The following is a 16,766-nucleotide window of genomic DNA, read 5'->3' as shown; positions in this document are numbered from 1 at the left end:
CGTCACGCTAGTGTCACCACACAAAAATACAACTCTGTTGGTATGAGGGTTTGAACCCCTAACCTCAGGCTCATTCGACCAATCCCTAACCGCTAAACCAAACCAATTCTTTTGACAAAATATATATAAAAGATATATGCATATAGACAGAGTACATATCCCTCTTCCTCTACTTCGAGCGTCATGTCAAGAACACGATTTCAACAAACACGATGCCTGACCGACAGAGCTAGACCCTCACTAGTTTTTTTAACGATTGCCTCGACACTTCACCGCCTTGTCTTCTTCTCCTTCCTCGTTCTCTTCTTAAATCGAGGCATGTGAGAAAGGCAAAGCAAAAGGGTACAAACATTCTCTGCCACCACTCTACAACCCATTTCTTTTGCATCACTCTCTTCTGACATGGCCTTTTCCTGTGGTTCTCTCACTCTTTTTCCAGACCTCAACGAGTCCACGATAGAGATGACCGATTCCGACTCCCATGAACCTCAACCACGTGCTCCTCCTCTTTCCCCTGTTTTCAACTTCCCTACAATGCCGGTCGAGCAGCTGATGGCTGCTCAGTCTGACTTTGAGGCCAATTCTTTCACGTTGTAAGCATGCGTGGAGACCATGACTGCGGTCTTTAATCTGTCCTGTCGTCTGAAGCGCAGGACAAATGAGGTGCATTGATTGAATGCACAATTTTCTTTACTTCAATGTATGTACAAAGATTCTCAAGGGGAAGTTAGCGAATTAAATAAACAAATCAAGGAACTGAAACGACAAGTGATCATTCCAACTCGTTATGGGACTACCTTTGATGGCCAGTGAGGGACCATCTCTTTCGGCGATTTTGTAGACACAAAGGCGGGGTCTTCAAAGACTTCCCACAATGAAGTCAAAAGACAGTGATCGGTAGGAGAGTCAAGTGTTCAAGCTGTCAGCAAGGAGGTTGGCATATATCTTACAGTCGGACTACTGCTAAAATCTGAAAGCATGTCCCTTTGTTTTTGTTTTTTTTTTATCTCTGTAATCGAGGATTTCATCACCTGACTTCAATAAAATGAGTTTTGTTTTTCCACATCAATGGCGTGACTAGCACACCACTTTAAACTTGAAAACAATTTGTTTGATTGAATTTGAGAATGACTGAATTTTGAACTCTGAATTAGACATTGATTCCATACTGACCAGAATAAAAAAATGACTTAACGAAAGAAAAATGAAGCAAAATGATCCAAACACACTTATATACATTAACTGATATAAAAGGAACTAAAAACACGTGACTCTGAAACACAACCATTGAGCCTACGCGATTCTACAGTTTGTCATTATGGGTTGAAATCGAAATTGGTGGGCTGACCAAAAAGTTGGCTGACAAATTGATGAACTGGCCAAAAAGTTATCGTGCCAGCTGAAAGATGAAGCAACATGCCTGGAATCGAACCCCGCTGGATGAATAGTAACTTTCAATGGTGAATAGTTGACTCGAGTGGGGAGAAGACAGAAACTTTGACTAGACTATGCCCCTAGTTCATTGTCTTGACTTTTTCTTTTGATGTTTTGTAAAAATGTTTTGATCAACATGAGAGTTAGATTAGCATACTTATTCCATTTTATATTTTGAAATCATGTAAGTCAAGCTATGTGCATTGAAAATTTTTCTCTTTTTTTAAGTCCAAAAAGTGGTCTGGTTTTGCAAAAATGGAATAATTTTCGGGAAAAATTAGTCAGCTTCATTCAAAATAATCAAAACCTACTTTCGCAAATGGCCACTACCCGACCAACATGAAATCTACCATTGGAGTGCATAATCCCATGCCAGAAAATCCTGAATCGGTTCTGTTGTAGCAATGGTGATAACCGAACCGAACCGAACCGATCCAAACCAAATGAAGCCGAGCAGAACTGGGTCGAACCGAACTAAACTGAACCGAACCGAACGAAGCCAAGTTGAATCAAACTGAACTAAACCAAGCGGAACAGAGATGAGTGTAGACACCCCATTTTTGACCGTCCTCAAGACTTGGACGTCACCGTTTGAACACTCGGTGATTATCCATGTTTGTGTTCGTTTGGAGTTCCCGGAGGTCTCGGCTCGCGCGCCTTGCCTCAGGATCTCCGAACTTGACCGTTTAGTGTCTGGTTTTGCACCAAACACTTGCATCTTGCCTTGGAAGGGCAAGGTGGGGCTTGTAGACCATCCCCACCCATCACCGGCAGTGGCTAGATGCCACCGGCTGGTTTTTGCTGCCACCGGCAATATAGTTTGCCGGCCGGCACTCTTTGTTGCCGGTCGGCACTTTTTGTTGCCGACCGGCACTCTTTTTGGCCAAGATGGCATTTTTTGCCGGCCGATTGCTGTTCATCTGCTTTTGCAGATATTTTTTAGACAGCTGTATTGCTTTTGCTCCCCTCCATACACGTGTATGGAGGGATCTCCCTCTTGCAAGGCTTGTCTTGTAAGCTTTACAAGAGGGATATAGAGGGAGGCTCTCTCTAAGGCAAAGGCAGGAGCTCTTAGACATTTTTTGAGGAGAAAATACAGAGAGAGCTCTGGTTTTTCTAGGGTTAGGGTTAGATATACATAACCTATCTCTCTTTCCCTCTCATTTTGTACACTAGGTGTTTTGTGTCTCATTATTGCACACAAACACCTAGTGTTTCACCTTCCTCTTGGAGCTGAGGTTCTAAAGAGTGTGTTTTGAAGCTTTGGTGTTGGATTCAAGCTCAAGGAGGCCATTGGAGCACCATTGTTGAAGAGGACTACAAGGGTGAGAAACTAGTCCCTTTTTCCCCCTTTTTTGCATTGATTTTCTACTAGTCTTAGAGCTGTTTTTGTGATTATTGTATAACATAAAAAAGTTCTGTTTTTAAGCCCTCTTTGTTTTTTATTAAGAGTGTTTTGTTGTTTGAGGGTTGTTGACCACCCTTAGGCCTCAAAAGGCCTCATTTTGAGCCATTTTGTGCTAGCTCCGGGATTTTGGTGTTGAGGTCTCTTCACCACTGAAATCTTGAGGGATTTCAGTGGTGAAGATGATGCTTTGAAGTCCCAAGAAGGAGAGGGCCCCCTCTCCTTGTTGTCCTTGAAAAGGGCATATTTTGGCCTCTTAAGGAAGCCTATGCTTGAGTGTGTGTTGAGCATGTTTGGTTTGTTTTTCATGCTTATATATCCATGATATAACATGATTTAAAGTTGGTTTTGGAACTCCATGCATGTTTAGCATAGTTGCCATGTAATGCCTTATTTGTGCCTTAACATGTTCTAGGTTGTTAGCCTTTGTTGGAGCATGTTTTAGGCTTGCATTTGTGAAGTTTATGTGCTTATTTTGTCATGTTTTAGCTCTGTCCATAGTCGTTTGGGTTGATCTTTGCATGCATTATATAGCTCCTTTGTATTTGGGCTTGTTGGCCTTGAGTATGTGCATGTGTAGCATGCCATCTTCGCATTGTTTTGGTGATTTGGGATCATTCTACATGCCATTTCAGTCCCATTTCCATGCTTGTTTGATTGCCTTGCATGCCTCTTTAATGCCTTGGAAGCATGTGTTGCAATGCTCCATGTTTTGGCCATGGTGCATGCCTTTGTATTTGGGCCATTTAGATGCCATCTAAAGAGTCCTTTAGCCTTGTTTTAACATGCTAAACCTCTGATTTTGGTCCCTCTTTGCATGCCTTGTTTGGTCTTGTTAAGTGTAGTCCAATGCCTCATTGATTTGCTTTGAACACTTAGGCCATTTGGTGCATGCTTGGCTTGATTTGTTGCTTGGTTTGGCACCATGTATTAGCATGATTTTAGAGCTTATAATGCATGCTAATTGCTCTTGTTTATCCCTTTCAAGTGTGCTTGAATGTTGCTTGATTTGTGCCCAAGTGTAGGCCTTCCATCATGTGTATGTGTACATGTGTTTTGGCTTCTTGTTTTGGTCATTATGGCCACTGTTTTAGGCCTTGCTTAGAGTTGCCTAATTCATGTATAAGTCCATCTTTCCATTTATTTGCATTGCCATATGTATGCTTGTATGCTTGCATAAGTGCTTCGCCATGCCATGTTGCATCCTTAGCTTGTATGCCTAGGTTGCATTGCATCTTGCATGCATGCCTTGTCCCTTGAATTGGTGATAGGAATAGGGCCTAATTTGTTTGATTGGTTTGCATGCATTTGAAATCAAAGTTGCATACTTGGTTCTTTGGGCCATCATGCATGGAAATGCGTGATTGGTGGTCCGAGAACCGAGGCACATGTCCCTTTGAGTCATCACAATGATAAGAGACATGGTTGGTGCATACATGCCTTGAATTATGCTGCCATGCCTTGTTTTGCCCTCTGTTGCTGTGAGTTGCAGGTTCTGCAGGAATACTCTGCTGACCGGTAGTGTAATGTGCCGACCGGCACCATTTTCTCTGCCGACAGACCCTATTTTGTGCTGATGGACATACTACACTGCCGGTGGAAGTTTCATTCAGCCGGTGGTGATCCCCTCTGTCCAAGGATGCAGTCCCGAGGCTTTGACAGCCTCCAGAGGAGGAAAGGAAGGAAAACAGAGGCAGCTTGCGCATGGTGGCGCGCTTCCCGAGACGTTTTCCCGCTTTATTTAATTTATTCAATTTGTTAATTAAATTAGTTAATTTGTAATATTAATTAGCTGGTGTAGTTAATTAATTTGTAATATTTATTCGGTCCCTCCAAGCGAGGGTAAATCTGTAATAAGTGTGTGTGGGTGGTGTGTATGTCTTCCAACCCCACTTCTTTCTTCCCTTTTACTTACCCGCTTTAATGGTTAGTATTAGGGCACGTTTAATTTAGCATACCTTATGCTATGCATGTGTGCATCCATGCATTTGTATTGCATGCATTAGGCTCGGTACATCATGCTAATTGCATCAATGCTTCAATTCCAAACTGAATATGTGATAATTGTGCATTTTCACATGACATGTCTAGGATTAGCAGAGCCTATCTTAGCGACATTTTGTATGCGACGCATTAGGCACTTAACATGGACTTGGATCATGCATGTTTGCTAACAAGTTCTTTGTTTTGGCACGGAGTACTATGTAAGTATTTCCGCTTTAGCATATCACATGAGTGTGAATATTGCCATGACAGCATGCTTAACATGTGGCTAAATGCTTATGTGTTAAACTGTTTTGAATGCCTGTGGGTGAAGGTTGGATTGTTTGAGTTGGAAGAACTCATTGAAATCCGTGTTTTTTAGCCTACTTGCGAGTAGCAAATTCCAAAGCATTTTCAAACCGAACGGATATGCAATGTTTATTTCCAAATTAGGAAATCTAGTCTATACTTGTTTGCTGCGCGCATAACATAGTAATTCTAGGTTAATAATTGGTTTTAGAACACGTAAAGTTTTCAAAAACGGATATCACGGTTAGTAGAGGCCGGTCTTCGGACCGGGCGAAAGGGGGTGCTCATAGCTGACCTTCCCCGATCGTACCCAAGCTCCCGAGCCGAGACAACTCCGGTGATGACGGACATGTGGCCTTCGGCACCGAGTCAGGGTTTCCTAAATTTTCCCATTTTAAAAATATTTAGGTGGCGACTCTGTATCTGGCAAAGCAGTCCATGTTTGGCACTACTTTTTCAAAAATCTGTTTCTCAAAACGATTTGCCAGATTTGGACTCTTTGGTTCAGATTAAGAACCGTGACACAAGTCGAGTCCGAACTGTAGTAACCCCAAATGAACAGAACGGGACTCATCCTCCCGGGGCGTTCGGGGACGTCTACAATGAGCCATGCAAACACGGATAAGGCAACTAAGTCAACTAAAGATACATCAGATAATATGGACGGGATAAGTGAGTTGAAAATCGCTAGGGTTGAACTTCAGGATGAAGCTGCCTATGTATCCCAAAGATAGGAATCAGACCTTACATAGTCCTGGCTAAGGTTCATTCGGGTATTAACACTTTCCTTTTGTGCTATAACTTTTGCCAAAGCCACTCTTTTGGGTTTTCAACCTTGCGAGCTTTTTCATTTATTTATTTATTTATTTTTACATCTTTTTGTCATTTTTTTTTATTCTCTATCTTTTTCTTTCATTTTTTTTTCTGCTCTAACTTTTGCCTGGGTCGCCCTTCCAGGTTTTCAGCCCAGCAAGCCTCCTAAGGGTGATACTTTCGTTTTAGCTTGTCCATGTTGATTGGTTGTGAGATCTCTAGGCCATCTAAATCTATGAAAATGACTACTACACTTGACCAAATAGACACGATGATGTAGGGACTAGACTAATTGGGTCTGAATTTGCCCCTAGTGTAGTGAATAGGAATTTGATTGTCCTTCAGTAATAAAACTCATTCTCTCATATTCCGGGATTGGATTTGTTTTCCGATCTTCATTAGCTTGAGAAATGATCCAGTTTCAATCTTTGTCACATTTGACCTTATTGCCCCTAATTCAAGGGCAGCTTCCAATCTGAATCACATCCGACCTTATTGCCCTTAGTTCAAGGGCTACCTTCATTCTGGCTATACAAGCCTTATACTTTGGTTGATTACTGAACATTTTGAATCAAGGTTTGAACGCTAAGGAGGTCAGACCTCAAGTTGAAAGAGATCATATGCTATACAATCTCAAGATCAATTCCAAGCATGTCTTCATAGGACCACGCAAAAACATTTTTGGAAATTTTTTCACAAAGTGACTAATCGCTCGTGCTCTTACAAAGACAATATAGAACCAATCTAGACCAAGCCAGGATCTTTCTCAGTACCCATATTAACAGAAATGATCTCATTCATCAAGGGCTTAACATACCTCTCTTCCTCTCAATTGATCAAATTTGCAAATTCCGAGGAATTTCATCCTCTTTATTTTTATTAAAGTTTTGAAAAAAGTTTTGTAATTTTTGGTCAATGGAATGAATTAAAAGGCACAGAGAAGTAGGCAGAATCTATGGCACTTTTATTGAAAAGAAACTATGACTCAGCAATGACAACAGACTCAAAAGAAAATGACAAAGAAAACCTAGAAATGTCTAGGTTAGCATTTCCGAAATCAACAGATTTAGACTTGCTAAAATGACTCGAAATCCCAAATCTACAGACTGGGTGGAATCAAACTCAAACTTAACACTCAATTCAGAAAGTAAAATGAAATCATTCTCAAATTGCTAAAGCAGTGCGTGTCATCCACTATATCTGGAACAAAATGTGTGCAATCAGCAGGTGGTTCATCCCCCGATCACAGAGCTAGGCATATTATCCCCCAAGTTTATTAACCCATCATCAGTAGATTTTGTGGATTTTTTTTGGTGGGGTGATGACCTTGGGTTTTTGGGGTTGAGGCTCAGCTGTGGCTTTACTATTGATGAGATCTTGAATCTCATGGCATAAGCGAAAACAACAATCAGTTTCATGACCATGTTGTTGGTGAAAGGCGCAGTATTTATTGGGGTCATGTCTGGCTGGTAGAATATCAGGGAGAGGTCTGCGATCAAGGAGCATGAGGTGCCCCTTGTCTACGAGGATTTCCATGGCACGAGTTAGGGACATGTGGAGTGGATGAAAGAGTTTATTTGGGGGTCGGGTTGACTCAACTGTTTGTGGACCAGTATTGCCAAAGGGATTGGCAATTGTGATAACCCTGTTTTGTATTATGCTAATTGGTCCTTATTATAAATGTGATCATGTGTTTGATATGATTTTGTGTGCCATTATGTGAAAATATGTGGTTTTGAATTTCTATCTGTTCACCGTAGGAATATCTATTTGATTATTTGCTTTGGAATTTAAATTGAAGGCCTTATCGTCCACAAAAACTGAAATTGACTGCGCCATTATGATTGGCGTAATTTTTAGAGCCTACGGTGAAATTTAATTGGAAATTTATTCGGATCAAATTAATTAGATTAAATTAAGGATATAGTGCCCAATTATTTAAATGTTATAATTTTGATTAGTGGGCTTTTATTTAAAGGGGCATATACACTCTCATTTGTTTCTTTGAGCTCAAAATCTGAGTTATACATTTGTGAGGGTGAGAAGGCCGACTATAGAGAGAGAGATGGGAGAATTGTGCAATTTTGCTCAAGAAGCTTGGTGATCTTGAAGGCACACTCAAGAATTTACCATAAATTGTGAGGATTAAGGCTCCTAGGTGAGTAATCAACCATTGACTCATGGATTTTAGTTTGTAAATTGTGTATTCAAGCTAGTTGGGTAATCAAGAGTGAGAATTGAAATGAAATTGAGTTGGTCATGTTGAATTGAAGGTCAATGTATGCATGCATGTAGGAAATTGCTGTGAATTTCCATGTTTGGGCATAGAGTATGTAATCCATGTTGATTTTTGATTGAGGTCCATGTATTTGATTATCTTTTCACCAATTAAGTTGAGAATAATGAGTATCTCCCACATGCAAGTACAAACCATGGAGGTGTTGGTCTTGAATGTTTGAATTTAATGTGTTGGTGATGAGTTTGGGTCAATTTGAGCCATGCATGTGTTTGATTCATGGAATTGATCTTCATAATGTTGTAATTTAGTGTTTGTACCATGTTAGTACATGTATATATGGAGTTTGAGCTGAAATCATGCATTTAGAGCCTTTGAATATCAAGTTGAAGCTCAAGAACATGTTCTGGAAAACCCATAATTTTTTTATGTCCGCTCGAGCGGCGGAACTGCCGCTCGAGCAGGAAATACGAGCTCCCAGTATTTTCTGTAGACTTGATGTCCGCTTGAGCGGGGAAGTTCACGCTCGAGCGGGGAGCTATGTAGACCGAGTGCGCGCTCGAGCATCCGAGTGCGCGCTCGAGCATCCGAGTGCGCGCTCGAGCGTAAATTTGATGCATCCAGTACTTTTGCAGACCTCATGGGTCCGCTCGAGCGGGGACCCTGTTTCTGAAAATTTTGAAAGGTACATTCTGTGTTTCGTTTTCCGTTCTCTTTCACTTCTAAGTACTCTTAGGCATGCATTAAGCATTGTAAATGAATTAAAGGGATAAGAATAAAGCCTAAGGAGGAATATGTGAATTAAAGAACGGATTGAATCATTTGTGACCCGTATGTGTTATGTGATGTGTAGGGTCAAGCTCCAGGGCAAACCAACCAACCGATCACTGTGAGTAATATCTTGACAAAGATATCTGAAATATGTTGTTGTCCAATTGCTTACTTCTATGTAAGTTTATAAGTTTGTTAATTTGATTGGTGGACAATGTTTGCTATGCCAAATGAATGGGCCGAAGGCCAGTTTGACATGAAAGTATGAATGGGCCGAAGGCCAGTTTAACATGAAAGTATGAATGGGCCGAAGGCCAGTTTGACATGAAAGTATGAATGGGCCAAAGGCCAGTTTGACATGAGTGAATGAATGAATGGACCGAAGGCCAGTCTGACATAAATGAAGGAATGGGCCAGAGGCCAGTGTGATTTGAACGAATGAATGAATGGGCCAAAGGCCAGTATGATCTGAATGAAAGAATGAATGGGCCAGAGGCCAGTCTGACATGAATGAAAGACAAATGGGCCGAAGGCCAGTTTGATATGAATGGATTGGGCCCGAGGTCATCCGAAGTGTTTGGAACCGAAGTCACTTGATCTATAGCTATTTATATGCTAGATAGAAACATGAATTGGGCCTAAGGCCGTCCGATGTATATTGTTCCAATGCATTTTCTTCAATTGATATTATTCACTGGGCTTTCGCTCACGCTCAGTCATGTGTTTGTAGGTGAGCCAAAAGAGGTCCAGACCCAGCCTCAGTGAAGTCTGTGTGGAACAACCAAGGTTTTGGAGAGTCAGCCCTTGCGTTTCACACACGAGACTTGTCTTCTCCCTTTTGTTATGTATTTATATTTTGTCATGTTGGCGAAGACTTTGAATCTGTTGGATATAGTTTTTATGGGTTGACTTAGACTTAAATGATCCTATCTGTGCAGAACCTTATGTTGCTATACTTTCTGTTGTGAGTTATTAATATGTATGTATATGGTTTGTTATGACGTGCCATATAAGCACAGCTCTATGGACAAAGTTTTAAATTTTGCTTCCGTTTGGCCCCTTTACGCTGATGAGTTATGTTTGTTTTGATTTGAGGCCATAGGTAATCTCGTGATTACTGGTCGGTTATGGCCTAAACCCATAGGGGCGGGTTCGGGTCGTGACAGCAATGGTGGTAGTGGTGGCAATGACTGTGTTGATTTTTGAAAAGTTGGCATTAGCAAGTAGAGGTGGATCGAGATGAGTCACCAGAGGTGGTTGGACAGTGGACATCCTAGATTGGTGTTGCAATTTAGCGAGAGCATCACTGTGAGTGGCAACCATATTGGCGATAGCATCTATGCTTCTTTGGAGGGATAAAAACATGTTTGCTATATTCTCTGGAATTTGAGCCATCACTGATTCTAGGGAGGTGATTTGGGATGATGCAGTTGGCGAAGGAAGGGTACTTTGAACAGTCTACCGGTGCGAGTCTTACAGAACTTGGGGGATAATAGACTACTCTGAAGCTATAATGCTACAACCACCTTGCAAAAATAAAAATAGGACCTCCAATCAGAATTCTGGCACCATTGCGGTCTAATTCATACAACTGACCACTGTATACGTCACCGAAAAACTGAACTCAACTTCAGAAACTGAAATGCTTGAACCACCCTTTCAAATTTGAGAACCCTTGTATAGATCTAATACATTGCACATAACACATAACAAGAAAGAGAACAAACACCCCTATGGGGGGTAGGGATACCCTGTCCTAGCTTTTGAAATGATCTAGGGTTCACTATTCAACAAGCGGCATCATACATCCTAGAAATGGGAGAGCATCATGTCCTAATTTTGAAAGGTACTATAGCTCACTATATGCACAAGGTTGGCTCTACTCTAGGGGTTGAAGTCAAGGTGACGTTACCAAAGAGTCCTTTGGTTCATAACCAATAAACATTTCAGGAAATTAAAAGAGTTAATATAGCCTCTCTTCGAAATCTGAGAACCTTAGAGATCTCAAAAGGTTACAATACAAGGCCTCTAAAGTATCGTAAAGATAGGTGTAGTGTCACAAAAAGTATGCCTGTGGTCCCACCAGTATTTAGGCACCACAGGGACTTTAAGTACACCAATGCATGCAATGCAATAAACATATAGTTCAAAATAAAAGCCATATCATGGACTTTGGGTAAAGGTTTCATAAAATCCCCAGTGGAGTTGCCAGAAACTGTAACATGCCCAGGGAGATACTCGAGCGCATTAAACAGTTCGGACCCTCAATTTCTTTGATCTAGTCTTACGAGTGCAATGTGAAACATAGACGAGAGTCCAGATTTGACAACTTTATAGAAAATCCATTTTATTACAAAATTATTTGCCAAAAATGGACAGCGTCAACAGATTTCAGAGTCGCCACCTAATAATTTAGGAAATTAGGAAACCCATTACTCTTACCAAGGCCACTGTTCGTCATAACCAAAGTTGTCTCAGTTCGGAATCTTAAGTATGAGAGGGGAAGGTCATTAATTGAGCACCCCTGCCTACCTGATCAAAAGATCGGTCTTTACTAAACCATGATATGAATTTTATTTACTTTATATGTTCATATTCTGATTATTTAATAAATCCTAAAAATTACTATGTGAAGCATACAAGTATAGATTATGTCATTTATTTTGGAATAATTTGATTTCGTGTATTTTGAAAGAGTTTTGAAGATGTACAACCCAAATAAATTGAGTTTACAAACATGAAAAATCGACATTATTCCAAATTAAGCGACACAACCTCTATCCACTGGCATTCATACAGTTGTATCAAGTAAGCAAGTAGCCACATGTTAGGATGCTTAAACATAATAAGAAAAACACACCCAAACGGGATGCTAAAGCATAAAAACTTACATGTTTGTCGTCCCGCGAATAAGCTACAAAACAAAGTTAGTAAATCATACATGAGTTTATATACAAAATCCTAATGCAATTCACTCATGAGATGCAACTAAAGATTCGGCTTCTAAAATATGACATGTGAATCATCTGAAGAACATGAGGTAGCGCACATAATCACATAGGAATTTATTAAATTCACAAATACAAACTTAGCCAAATCAAGATGCATGAAACATGAATGCAAAGCATGGATATAACGAAAAACAAAATGTGATGCATATTCACAAATAAAGAAAGCAAATAAAAGAAGGGGATAGAAAGAAGCGGGGTGGGAAATTATTACAACATATGAAAGAATAATTACAAACCAAATTAGAGAGGGATGGAGAGAATATTAGAACAAAATAAGAGCCTCACAAAACACTCAAAATAAAATAAACAAAAGAAAAATCTTCTTATGCCTTGAAAACCATCGGAAACTGTTCCGCTTGAAGCAAGAAGACTGCTCTATTCTGTCTGGGGAAACTTATTTTTCGGGAGCACTATTCATCCCGGGGCACTATTTATCGCCAACAGTACTATTCACCACGACAATTACCATTCACCCTTCTTGGTCGTTATTCATCTTATTAGGCATTTTTGGTTGGTGGTTACTATTTATCGCCGAAGGTACTATTCATCATTGGGGTTACTATTCATCGTCGGGGTTACTATTCACCTCCGGAGGTTACTATTCACCGCCGATCACTATTCATCCAGTGGGGTCACATCTTTAACAAATTAAGTGGTTCGACCGACCATTTAAAGTGGTAATATTATAACAATTTATAAGTAGTAAACTACAACATTTTATTTAAAGCAATAAATTACAAACAGTTTATATACAACAGTAAATTATAGTAGATATGTGGGTAGTGTATCGTTCCCATTAAAGCAATAAAATAATTATATAAACAAAATAGTAAATTACAACAGATATGTGGGGGTACAGTCTTCCCGTTAAAACAGTAAAATAGCTATAAAAAGATATAAAGGAAGTATTTAAACAAGTTATGTCGTATTTTAAATTAAATAAAAGTCTGCAAAAATTCACGTTTCGGGGGAATGATAAATTTTTTAATTCACAAACTTTCTTTTGATTGCCCTCAAGGTTGTGAAATGTGTTCTCAATTCTCTGCCCAAAATTTGGAATTATAGCTTTGTGGTTGGTTTTTGAATGGTGTATAGAAATAAAAGTTTGGTTCAAAAAAATAAAATATCTAAGAAAATATTTTATTTTCTCTCTCTCTCAAAAACTAATTTTCCTTCTTTTCTTTTCTTTCTGATTCTTTTTCCTCTCAATTCTCTAATCTCTTTTCCTTCTTACACTATGCACCTTTTGAAATCAGCTCCTTCCACCGTTTGTTCTTTTGTCATTTTCTTAATTTTATTTTCTATAAAAGGGGGATCAAAGAATTGAAAGAAGAGGGAGATTAGAGAATTGAGAAGGAGAGATTAGAGAATTGAGAAGGAGAGATCAGAGAATTGAGAGGAAGAGAGATAAGAGAATTGAGAGGAAAAGAGATCAAAGAATTAAGAGGAAAAAAGATTAGAAGATTGAGAGGAAAAAGAATCAGAAAGAAAAGAAAAGAAGAAAAATTAGTTTTTGAAAAAGAGAAAATAAAATATTTTTTTAGTATTTTATTTTTCTGAACCAAACTTTTATCTCCATACACCATTCAAAAACCAACCACAAAGCTATAATTCCAAATTTTGGACTGAGAATTGAGAACACATTCCACAACCTTGAGGGCAATCAAAAGAAAGTTTGTAAATCAGAAAATTCATCATTTCCCCAAAAGGTGAATCTTTGTAGACTTTTATTTAATTTAAAATATGACATAACTTGTTTAAATACTTCTTTTATATCTTTTTATAATTGTTTTATTGCTTTAATAAGAAGGTTATGCCATCCACATATCTGTTACAATTTACTATTTTGTTTATATAATTATTTTATTGCTTTAATGGAAAGGTTGCACCACCTACATATCTGCTATAATTTACTGTTGTATATTAATTGTTTGTAATTTATTGCATTAAATAAAATGTTGTAGTTTACTACTTATAAATTGTTATAATTTTACCACTTTAAATGGTCAGTCGAACCAACTAATTTGTTAAAGATGTGACCCCATCGGATCAATAATGATTGACGGTGAATAGTAACCTCCGGCGGTGAATAGTAACCTCCAGAGGTGAATAGTAGCCCTCGACGATGAATAGTACATCCAGTGATGAGTAGTAACCCCGATGATGAATAGTACCTCCGGCAATTAATAGTAACAGCAGACGAAAAATGCCCAGTAAGATGAATAACAACCAAGAAGGGTGAATAGTAATTATCGTGGTAAATAGTACTGTTGGCGGTAAATAGTGCCCCAGAATAAATAGTGCTCCAGCGAAATAAGTTTCCCCAAACAGAACAGAGCAGTCTTCCTACTTCAAGCGGAACAGTTTCCGGTGGTTTTCAAGGCATAAGAAGATTTTTATTTTGTTTATTTTATTTTGAGTGTTTTGTGAGGCTCTTATTTTGTTATAATATTCTTCCCATCCCTCTCTAATTTAGTTTGTAATTATTCTTTCAAATATTGTAATAATTTCCTGCCTCGCTTCTTTCTATCCCCTTCTTTTACTTGCTTTCTTTATTTGTGAATGTGCATCATATTTTGTTTTTCGTTATATCCATGCTTTGCATCTATGTTTCATGCATCTTGATTCGGCTAAGTTTGCATTTGTGAATTTAATAAATTCCTATGTGATTATGTGCGCTACCTCATATTCTTGAGATGATTCACGTGTCATATCTTAAAAGCCGAATCTTTAGTTGCATCTCATGAGTGAATTGTTTTAGAATTTTGTATATAAGGTCATGCATGATTTACTAAATTTGTTTTGTAACTTGTTCGCGGGATGACAAACATGTAAGTTTTTATGCTTTAGCATCCCGTTTGTGTGTATTTTTCTTATTATGTTTAAGCATCCTACCATGTGGCTACTTGCTTACTTGATACAACTATATAAATGCCAGTGGATGGAGGTTGTGTTGCTTAATTTGGAATAATATCAATTTTTCATGTTTGTAAACTCAATTTATTTGGGTTGTACATCTTTAAAACTCTTTCAAAATATATGAAATCAAATTATTCCAAAATAAATGACATCATCTATACTTGTAAGCTTCACAAAGTAATTTTTAGGATTGATTAAATAATTGAAATAATTGAAATATGAACATATAAAGTAAATAAAATTCATATCATGATTTAGTAAAGATCGATCTTTTGATCGGGTGAGCGGGGGTGCTCAATTAATAACCTTCCCCTCTCATATCTAAGGTTCCAAACCGAGGTAACTTTGGTTATGACGAGCAATAACCTTGGCACGAGTCATGGGTTTCCTAATTTTCCAAAATATTAGGTGGCAACACTGAGATTTGATGACGCAGTCCATTTCTGGCAAATAATTTTATAATAAAATGGATTTTCTACAAAGTTGTCAAATCTGGACTGTCGTCTATGTTTCACATTGCACTCGTGAGACTAGATCAAAGAAATCGAGGATCCAAACTGTTTAACGCGTGCGGGTATCCCCCCAGGTATGTTACAGTTACCCGGGAGGATACCCGTGCATGTTAAACAGTTCGAACCCTCGATCTCTTTAGTCTAGTCTCACGAGTGCAATGTGAAACATAGATGAGAGTTTAGATTTAGCAATTTTATAGAAAATCCATTTTATTATAAAATTATTTTGCCAAAAATGGACTGTGTCATCAGATCTCAGAGTCACCACGTAATATTTTGGGAAATTAGGAAACCCGTGACTCATGCCAAGGCCACTATTCGTCATAACCAAAGTTGTCTTGGTTTGAAACCTTAGGTATGAGAGGGGAAGGCACCCCCGCTCACCCAATCAAAAGATCAGCCTTTACTAAACCATAATATGAATTTTATTTACTTTATATGTTCATATTCCGATTATTTAATAAATCCTAAAAAATAAAAATTACTATATGAAGCATGCAAGTATAGACTATGTCACCCACTTTGGAAGAACTTGATTTCATGTAATTTTGAAAGAGTTTTAAAGATGTACAACCCAAATAAATTGAGTTTACAAACATAAAAAATCAACATTATTCCAAATTAAGCGACACAACCTCCATCCACTGACATTCATACAGTTATATCAAGTAAGTAAGTAGCCACATGCTAGGATGCTTAAACATAATAAGAAAAACACACACAAACAGGATGCTAAAGCATAAAAACTTACATGTTTTTCGTCCCTCAAACAAGCTACAAAACAAAGTTAGTAAATCATGTATGATTTTATATACAAAATCCTAATGCAATTCACTCATGAGATGCAACTAAAGATTCGGCTTCTAAGATGTGACGTGTGAATCATCTCAAGAACATAAGGTAGCTCACATAATCAGATAGGAATTTATTAAATTCTCAAATGCAAACTTAGCCGAATCAAGATACATGAAACATGGATGCAAAGCATGGATAAAACGAAAAACAAAATATGATGCATATTCACAAATAAAGAAAGCAAGTAAAAGCATGGGATAGAAAGAAGCAGGGCAAGGAATTATTATAACATTTGAAAGAGTAATTACAAACCAAATTAGAGAGAGATGGGAAGAATATTGCAACAAAATAAAAGCCTCACAAAACACTCAAAATAAAATAAAAATAAAAAATAAAAATCTTCATATGTCTTGAAAACCACCGAAAACTGTTTCGCTTGAAGCAGAAAGACTGCTCTGTTCTGTCTGGGGAAACTTATTTTGCGGGAGCACTATTCATCCTGGGGCACTATTTACCACCAACAGTACTATTCACTACGACAATTACTATTCATCCTTCGCGGTCGTTATTTATCTTAC

Source organism: Camellia sinensis, chromosome 6, assembly GCF_055761805.1.
Source record: "Camellia sinensis isolate YWXY chromosome 6, ASM5576180v1, whole genome shotgun sequence".
In the NCBI taxonomy this organism is placed as follows: Eukaryota; Viridiplantae; Streptophyta; class Magnoliopsida; order Ericales; family Theaceae; genus Camellia; species Camellia sinensis.
The sequence above is the reverse complement of the archived record's forward strand: the minus strand, read 5'-3'. Positions refer to the sequence as shown.